Genomic DNA, 10,453 nt, shown 5'->3' with positions numbered 1-10,453 from the left:
GATTAATTTTTAAAAAATCTTTGGCTTGGTCATTAAACAAAGCCAACACATGAGTGGACTGGGTTCAATATTTTGAGTTAGCAACTTCGCATTCTATTCCCAGCTCTGTCACTCACTGGGGTGAAGGCTCGAATCTGTCTCACAAATGCTTTGTGTCTACTTTCTGGGATAGAAAACATACTATTAATTATTATTGCCTTCAAGGTATATAGTGAATTAGCTAGTGTAATATACTGTTAGATTAATCAGAATAGTAACAGTGTGAATAATAGAAAAATAAGCAAGCCAACCTTGAAAAATATTTCTGACAAACTGAATTTATTGGATTCTTTCCCAATAGTCTGCCCAGCATCTTCGCAAGATACATACCACAGACTAGCAAAGTCTTTGGCAGTAGTAGAGTAAATGCTGCAACCATTTTCTGTTCAACCGCAATCAAATGGGTGAGAATAAACATAATTATTCTTCTATAAATGCCTCATATGGGAACTTAGCACGGTACAGAATTAAAATATAAGGGATTTATCTATGGTTTTTATAGAAAGGAAAGTACAAAAGATCCTTATTTTTAATGTTGTTTTTCTATGGCAGACTCATGCCAGTCCCCTGAAGTCTCAAATAATAATGTAACTAAGATGTTCAGAAATAAACTAGAAGAGTGGGAAAAAATGAAATTAATGCTGCTAATTCTTGGTTGGAATTATCTGAAAGGAGCCCAACTGTAGGGTTGCTTCTAAAGAGAAAGTATAGGAATTTAATATCTAGCATACATTGTCAAATAGTAATTAATAATAAAACCATAGACTTACATAGTATAATAAAACTTTTATTGAATATTCTTTCTCAGGCATTCTAAGAGTACAGAGATATCCTGTCATTAAGCCTTAAATTATGATAGTGAGGGAGAGGGTAAAAATTACCCCTTTCACCCTATGTTCCAGAAACACAATTTGCAAGATAAGGAAAGGTGTCATGCTTTCTTTATCTCCATGCATTTGCATGTGCTGTATCCTGTCTGCAACACCTTTATTTGGTTAACTTACTCACTTGAACCAGTAGCCTCAAACATTTGTATAAGTGAGGGGACTCTATTGTACAAAAGGATCCATTGAGAAGTGAAAAGAAAATGTTAGAATGCTATTTATTTGTATTTTACTATATCTTTTAAACTATGGTCAGCTCTCTGTATCCATGGGTTCTGCATCAGTGGATTCAAACAACTGCAGATTGAAATTATTCATAAAAAAATTGTCTGTACTAAACATATATAGACAATTTTTTCTTGTCATTATTCCCTAAAGAATCATTACACATTTCCTAGAATGGCTAAAATTAAAGACTGATCATACGAAGAATTGATAAATATTTGAAGCAACTAGAACTTTTCTACATTGCTGGGGTAATGCAAAATGACATAGCCATTTGTAAAACAGTTTGGCAGTTTCATATAAACATATACCTACCGTGTGACCCAGAAATCCCACTCCCAGGTATTTACCCAAGAAAAATGAGTTATATGAATGTTCACAACAGCTTTATTCATAATATTTTAAACCTGAAAATAATACAAGTACCCGTCAACCTATGGATGGACAAACATATTATGGTATATGCATATAACAGAATACTATTCATCAATAAAAGAGAAAAAATTACTGATACAGTAGATGAATCTCAACAGTATTATGCTATGTAAAAGAAGCCAGACACATACAGTATGATTCCATTCATATGAAATGTGAGAAATAGCAAAACTATAGTGCGAGATAGCAGATTAGTGGTTGCCAGGGGTTGGGTCTCTGACTAGAGAGGATCAAATGCAAAGGGACACATAAGAACTTTTGAGGAATAATAGAAATGTCCTATGTCCTGATTGTGTTGGTAGCTACATAGCTGTATACTGATATCAAATCTCACTGAACTGCACACTTAAACATTTTTGTATATAAAGTATAACTCAATAAATCTGATTTTTAAAGGTAACCTACCTTAATTCTCCTTAATGGAAAATAGGAAAATAATTCAAATGGTTAAAATGATATAGGTTATAATCTGTCATTTCTCTGAAATCTGTATTTGCTAACATTTTTATTTTACATAATTATTTTGGTTTTTATTTTCCTTGTCTTACTAGTAGAGTATTTTACATAAAACCAGCATCAAATGTTTGCTGAACTAAGAAATTAATGAATTAATATTCATAAGCAAAATTCTAGTATAATGAAAATTTATGCAATGTTTAGTTTTTCAATGAGGCAGAAAAGGATCAGATAGAAACCCTCATATGTATATATTAGATATCATATATCACTATTAGTAATAATTTACATTATAGTTCAATATCATTGTTATTTGTTCTAGACCAGCACTATCCAATAGAAATAAAATACGAGCCACAAGTGGAATTTTAAGTTTTTTAGTAGTTATACATAAAAAATATAAAAAGAAACAGATGAATTTAATTATAATAATTTAAAATTTTAATCCAATATATAAAATATTATCATTTCAATATGTAATCACTATAAAGTTATTACTGTACTAGTTTATATTTTTTGGTATTGTCTTCAAAATCTGGTATATATTTCACATTTATATCACATATCAGTTTAAACTAGTCGCATTTCAATTCACCTAAGCTAATTACCCAGGGAGCTTCCCAAAGTACTGATGCCTAAGACTCATCCCCTGGACTCTGGAATTTCCAGGTGATTCTAATGTGCAGAGAAGTTTGAGAACTACTGGTCTAGTGATGAAGGAGGAATCAGGAAAGGCATCTCAGAGAAATGATCTTAAACAATGACTTGAATATTGAGGCAATATTCATTAGATACAGAAGGCATTCCAGGAAGAGGGAGCCATGACTGTAAAGGCCAACATGTGAAATAGGTTTATATATATTGACAGAAAAATCTAGTCTGTATGGAGCATGGGATCCACAGTGAAAGATGAATTAGTGTGGCAGGCAAAGTGTAGGCCATGTAAGGCCTTGCATGCCATGCAAAGGGCTTTATGCTATAGGAAATGAGATGCCATTAAAGAACTTTCTGTAGGGGATTGACACATGATCATGTTTGTGTTTAAGAAAAGCCACACACAGAATGTATTGGCAGGATCTGAGATTAGCAACAGAGATCTGTTGGCAGCATGTTAGCAGGTTGTTAAAATAGTGCAACAAAAAAAACCCTGTGACTAAAATGGTTGTGGTAGGACATAAGGCTCAGACTAGAAACCTGTGGGAAGAGGGGTGGAGTTTGCAAGAGAAATATATAAAAAACAGATTTGCTTTGAGGATAACCCAGGATTTTGCCATCTAAATCGAACTTAATTCTCTCAGAAAAATATACAAATACCAACCCCTATTAACAGATGATAAATTTTGTTTGTCTCTAAACATACTTCTAGGTATCTAGATAATGAAACAGTTTCCAAAATAATTTTCCCTGAGGTCTTGGATTTCACATTCATTTTAAGAAATCTTAGGAAACTTTAATTTGCTAAGTGTAATAAAATAATAATTTCTAACCTCTAACCTGTAACCTAGAGACTACATCTGCCTCTAGCTTACACCTTAAACTAACAGGATAAAAGATTTCTTAAAGGCTCACAGACGGTTCAGAGGAGCAGAATAAAGATGAAGCAAGTAATCAAGATGGTGTAACTGCCTGGAAACTCTCTGTGCATCCCTGAGCCCTTAATAGCAAGGACATAACAAATACAGAGAATTCAAAGACTGGAGCTTTTGACTACATCTTTCCTGATCTGACACAACTAAACTCACATAACACCAAAGGTGATTCTGTGTGGTTGTAGTTCAATGATAATGTTCAGAATGAGGGTTATCCCTTGGAACAAACTGATATGATTTATAAGGCTCTCTCCAAAGTCTTTTCCTGAATCAAAAAAAAAAAAAAATTATGTATAATGCCAGATTTCTTTCCATAAAGAGGGGAAACCCACAGAGAATATTTCTGTCTGACACTTCTTTTCTTGCTCTCTAGAAGATCATCATTATGCCAGATGAGTTGAAACTAGCATACTGCATAACATTTTCTCAAAGTGAAGCATATCCAATTTTGTTAATAACTAGTGAGACAATACAGATGATAACAGATTGCAGACATACTGCTTATATTCTGATTAGCCTTTTAACTTATAAAAATGATGCTTATATAAAGATCTAGTACAAAAGCTTAATTATTAACCATTTTGTCAACGAAAACCAGAAAACATGTATTCTTATCCAAATGACTCAACTATTACAAGCATGGGCAAGTGTCACCACCAGCACTAAGGTACAGCTAAATTAGACTAGACTTCAAGCAGGAGCACAGGCACACAGGCTAACACGGGATCAGTAAGAATGCTGTTAGCTTGTTCATTGGTGCTTGAATTGTGTGCACCCTTACCGCCCCCCTCATCCTCATCCTTTATGTTACCAACAGCTTTATCTGATGGAACAGTGTTGACAGAACTTGAACTGGTGCCAGCCCTACTGATGAGAAACAAGGTGGAACAGTTGCTGGCTGGAGGGAATGTTTCCTTTTTAGGAAGTAGCAGTAAGATGATAGATGGAAATATGGTTGGAATAGACTATCACAGGTTGCTGATATAAGAGATGTTTTCAGTTTTTTTAAAAACAAAGGGTCAAAGAAAGTTATGTAAATGGCCAATATATACAAGAAGGCACTCAAACACTCAGATGAAAAATATAAGTCTAAAGGAAATAATAATTGGTCACATAGACATGTTTACCAGCAATTGAGCTTAATTCCAGTTGATGTAAGATGCTGCTTGGTCCTTTTGCACCAGGCAGATTAAGCATAAGAAGAAGAGTGAAGACAAAAATAGTAAGTCCTTGTCAGCTGAGAGGCCTGACTACTTACCATGCCAATCAAAAACCACATTCAATCTATGATGCCAGTGTAAAAAGCAGATGGAAAAGAAATTATCTAGTTGCAGGAAGAAGTAAAAACTTGAGACAGGTAACTATTATAGCTAGAACAGCTAATAAGGGCAAATGGAAACAGTAGTTTCATTAATAAACATCTTTCTTAAATTCAGCACACATGTATTCATTCTCGAGTCTGAGACAGATAACCCATCTGCTTTCATCTGCTCCATCCTCAAATCCCATTTAGAACATGAGGGAAGCCACTGTGTTTTTTTCCACTGAATAGTGGATGCTCATCACCCTTTTCTCTCAGGTTCATGAATGTGAACATCTGTTTATCCATAATTCAGTGATAACTGATGTGCCTGAAATCCACCAAAAGCAGCCACAAAATCTAGAATACATTTTGAAATGTCAGGCAGGGAATGAATTACATTCAGTATAGTTTTAGTGTTAGATATTTTGTTATATGCATTATATAACATGTACACATTTGTGATATATGTCTATGTATATTTACATAGCTAATGTACTAGCATCCTGGCTTACTTGATTACTTTAAATAATTCCTTCTAGGTAAAAGAGTTTACAAATATGTTTTACTATCAACTAACAAAAAAGGTAACAATCATGCCTGCTCACCTTACTTTATTGATTAAAACTAACAATAAATAAAATGTATTCAGCATTTTGAGTATTTTGACTGTTTTTTGTTTGAATAGTTGCTGTGGGAGATAACTTCTGATTAGGAAGAGAAGGGAATGATGCGGGCAAAATATGGAGGAATCTGATGGCAAAGCATTCCATTGTATAAAAAGTATGTACTGGTAGTGAATATAAGATATCAACAACTAATTTATCAATTATTACAAAGATACTTTAATCCAAGATATAGAAAAGAATAGAATCTTACATTAAATACGTAGTCAGGGTTGTTTTTTTTTTCATTTTCAAATGACAGGCAAACAGAAAAAAGACCAATTCATACTAACTTTTCTGAAGGTAAAGATTTGCTCCCTTGGCTCACATGAAGTATTATACAGTATTCTACAAAATATCATATTAGATATTGACTGTTATCATTATGGAAAGAGGACTACAGTGGCTACCAGGCAATCTAGGCCCTATCAGTTGTTTTGGTGCTCATGGGGAAAAATCAATTAACTTATCTGAGTCACAATTTCCTTGTACAAAATACCTCCTGTCCTACCATTCTCACAGGCTCTTGCCAGAGAGAAATGAGAGGAAAAGGTAGAGAAAAAAAGTATAAAGTTTTTCACAAGTATGGGCTTATATTGGACACAGTTGATTGCCCAAGTAATAATTCTTCTACCTTTTTTCTTGCTAACAAAAGCAGATTTGGTTTAGGCAACTGAATGCTCAGTATCAAAGGACAAATTATGACTGTTTTAAATCATTTAGTTCATCTTTTATTTATTTACTTCTTCATTCTCCAGATATTTTTTTTGGAGAATGTCAAACATTGTTATAGGTGTGAGGAAAACAACAGTGAAGAAAACAGACAAAAATTCTAGTGGGGAAGGCAGAAAACAATGAATAAGTAAAACATATCACAAGGTGACAAGATAATACGGAGGAGAATAAAGCAGGGAAGAGCAATTTAGGGAGTGCTGGGCAGGGATGGTCAAAGAAGTTTCAATGAGAAGGAGACATTTGAGAAAAGGCCTGAGAGGTAAGGAAATGAGGCATGGGGATGTCTGGACAAACTGCAGTCCCGACAAGGTAGCAGCATGTGCAATGGCCCTGAGTCAGGAAGCATGCCAAAAGTGTACTCAGATCAGCAAAGAGGGGACTGTGCCAATAACAGAGTAAATAAGAGGGAAGTATAATGAGATGAGATCAGAGAGGTAAAGAGAAGAGGAAAAGATACAGATTGTTTACAGTGTAACAGACAAATGTAGGGGCTTTGGCTAAAAAAAAAAAAAAAGGAGTGACAAGATCTGAATTGGGTTTTCAAAGGATCACCTTGGCTGCTATGTTGAGAATAGACTTTCAGAGGTCACTGGTAGAAACAAAGTGATCAATTAGGAGACAATTGCACTAATCTAGGTGGGAGATGACTGTGGCTCTGACCAGGTGGAGACAGTGGAAGTGGTCAGACTATATATCCTGAATTTGCCGATCAATTGGATGGGGTATAAAAGAAAGAGGAGTCAAGGATGACTCCAAAATTAATTGAAATGGGGATGACTTCAGGAAGAGCAGGTTTGGGAGATAAGATCAATAGCTTAATTTGAGATACATTAAGTTTAAGATGCTGCTTAAACACTTGGGGAATTATTAGCATATAGGTGATATGCAAATCCATGATATTGAAAGACATTGCAAAAGTGTAGTATAAGAAAGAAAAACAAGTGGAGGCCAAGTAAAGGAAGGAGAAGGGAGTGATCAACACTAGAAAATGCCGGTGACAGATCATTAAGAAGAGGGCTAAGCAGTTGATTTGTGGGGATGGAATCTAACTGGAGTGAATTTAAGAGGAAATGAAGGAGAGGAATTGGAGATGGTCAGCATATAAATTCCTTCAAGGACATTTTCTGGGAAAGGAAACAGACCTAAAGGGCAGCAGTTAGAGGAGGATGTGGAGACAAGATTATTTTTTTTTAAATGAAGAAATTACTGCATGTTTTCATGCTGATGAAAGAGCATGAAAATATAGTAAAGAGAGAAATATAATGCAAGAGAGAAAGAAGAGAACAGTGGGAGTGATGTCTGCAATTAAGTGAGAGGGACAGGATCTAAGGCACAAGTGGAGGAGTTGGCCTGGGACTATGAACAGCTCATCCACAGTTACAGGAGCCCTAGCAGGCAAACCCATGGCACAGGTGCAGGTGAATTGGTAGGTGTGGTAATAGTTTTCTTCTGGTTGCTTATAGTTAAGAAATGCGCTCTTTGCCAGTGATTGGCCCAGGTCACATGTTCATTCTCAGTGCACCCAGTTTTGGCTAATGATATGCAAAGGGAAATCTTTTAAGGGGTTCTGGAAAAGATTTTGTTTCCCATAAAGAGAAGTGCCCAAGAAGAGAAAGTCCTTTTGCTTCTACCTTTCTTTTCTGCTTTAGATGTTGTTCTGTGAAGATGTGATGCTTAGAATTGCTGTAGACATCATAGGACCATGAGAAGAAATGTACAATGTGCCAAGGACTTTGCAAATATAGATAGAATGCAAAGTTCATGAGGGCAGAGGTCTTTATTTTGTTCGCTGGTATGTTCAAAGTGTCTAGAAGAGTGTCTGGCACATAGTAGATACCAAATAAGTATTTTTTGAATAAATGAACTATCACCAAGATGTGCCATGTTTGTCAGAAACCCATAGCGGTATACACCAGCAAGTAAAGAGGTTATTATACTCCCATGCCCTAAGTGGTAAGATAGGGGTAGTAGATGCTAAGACGGTGAGTCAGGCTTAGCTACCCTTGACTTTGAAATGCAACAAACTTCAGTGCATACTGTAGTGAAAATCAGTATGTCACTGTTTGAATGTTAATTATAAAATGATTTGTTCATGATCAGCATTTTTGATCACTTCAATTCCTTTATAAAAATAAATTGAAATCAAATATATTTTATAAATCCTTATATTCTCCCTTAGTAAGACATACACAGGGACATTATCTGGGATAACATTTGTTTTATTCATTAACTTCATTTTTTCCCCTTGTCCATCTTTTTTGTGACCTAGGAGTACAATCATACTGATGAAACATTTTACCACAGCTATCACCAGTTTTTATTGAAAAGCACACAAGATGCCCTGTTTTAAACATTTAGGAGTTTCAATGTCTGCTTTTTTCTTTAGGAGAGTTATATTTCTATGTTCCATGCCAGCATGCATTTCCCCCGCCTCCCTTCCACCTTCATTTTAGCAGATACCATTATCTTTTTCTTCTGGAATCACTTTTGTACACCTGAGTACAATGAGTTCCTTTACCATACAACAGAAGATAAAGTATTTACAATTTCATTGTACAAGCACACATATGGCATTATATGCGCAGGCATAAAATTAAAGCTGAAGTGTCTAAAGCCTGGACTAAAACCATATTTATGCTGCTGAAGGCAAGAAAAATTATTTAGTCTACAGTAACAAGTAAGTAGCAGCAAAACAAATATTTGGTTGACTGTGGAAAGCCAATGTTTTCATTACTTCATACAAGCATAAAAGTTAAAAACAGGCTGAACAAGCACATTCCAACAACAAATAACACATGTATTCATCAATCTTTTGGTGTATATAAGACTGATTCCTAATTTATGGATTTATATGCCATGAGGATAGAACCAACTTTGCCTTAAATGTTATATATTATGGATATATACATATATAATATGTTTTCATATTGTCCATTTATTTTAAAAAGATCTATTGCAAACATTTTCTTTACTAGTATAAGATATAGCACTTCTTGCCTTAACAGTGCTTTAACCTAGTACAATGTATTCAGCATACTAACACTTATTAATGAATTATTTGTCTCCACATGTAAATAACTGCTTTGATAGTCTGCAAAATGGTTATAATTTGCTGGCTTCCTGTTATGCTAAGTCTGTAATTCGTGATTTACATGTATTATTTAACATAAAAATTTATTTATTTATTATTACTCTCATTTTAAAGATAAGGAAACTAAGGCTCAGAAATGACTTGACCAAGATTTCTCAGTCCCAAAATCAGAATGAGAAATAAAGCTCATATCTATCTGAAATAGCAAGATTCCGAGAAATCACACTCCTGAGAGTGTGGCAGTAGGGCAAAAATGCCTCACAAGTGTAAGACTTTACATTTAGCAATTTCATTCCCAATCCCATTTTAAAAACAAAAGCATAAAATATATTATTTCTATATTATATATATATATTCTTAGAAAATAAAAAGAAATGGAAGTATATACTGCAGTGGTTGTTTTTGGGTAAGAATAAAGATAATTTTATTTTCTTCTTTTTATTTTATGATTAAATTTTTCTGAAATAAATATGTATTAATTTTTAAATAATAGATCTGCCTGAATAAAAGAAGTAGCAAAGGAGAAAGGATTCTTACTGTTGGAGAACAGTTACAAATATGGAAAGTGCGGAAGACCTGAGTGTCCCCTGCAGTGTGGGACTGTAATGAGACTATCAGTGTACCTCCTGCTCTGTTGACTGAGAGAGCCTAGAAGCAATAGGAATGAGCACACCTAGCACCCAGATGTTGAGTTCTAAATACTATTTTTCACTTAAAGAAATCAGAGCTCCTTAGAAAAAAAGGGGTAATTTCAGGCCTCGGGCAGGGAAAGTATAATATGAACCTAGAACATCTGTTAAATCAGAAAATAAGGAAGTGCTCAAATAATAATGAGAACATATCAAAAGAACACAGGAGCTAGCCTGAGGGGCTCCCATTGGACAAATAAAAATGAAATAGAATTATTTATTTTTAACATCAAAATAAACAATGATAAAAACAGACTATTGCCCATGAAATAAGATTCCATGAGTTTATACTGACATAATAAATAAATAGGAAAGAAAGGAAAGCTATTTTTTACAGTGGAATTA

The 10,453-nt window shown here is 34.5% G+C and overlaps 1 protein-coding gene and 1 long non-coding RNA gene across 3 annotated transcripts in view; one reads left to right on the top strand and one right to left on the bottom strand.

Annotated features, from left to right (window-relative positions):
- CWC27 (CWC27 spliceosome associated cyclophilin) overlaps positions 1 to 10,453 on the bottom strand; it is a 203,462-nt gene that overhangs the window by 56,068 nt on the left and 136,941 nt on the right. The window lies entirely within an intron of this gene.
- The window catches only part of LOC123648654, a 44,126-nt gene continuing 34,044 nt past the window's right edge, over positions 372 to 10,453 (top strand). The window contains exon 1 of the long non-coding RNA XR_006738693.1: positions 372 to 443. This is a non-coding gene — a long non-coding RNA (uncharacterized LOC123648654). The remainder of the gene's footprint in view (positions 444 to 10,453) is intronic.

This window comes from Lemur catta, chromosome 12, assembly GCF_020740605.2.
Source record: "Lemur catta isolate mLemCat1 chromosome 12, mLemCat1.pri, whole genome shotgun sequence".
NCBI lineage: Eukaryota > Metazoa > Chordata > Mammalia > Primates > Lemuridae > Lemur > Lemur catta.
Note: the sequence above shows the minus strand (reverse complement) of the source record. Positions and strands in the feature narration are given on the sequence as shown.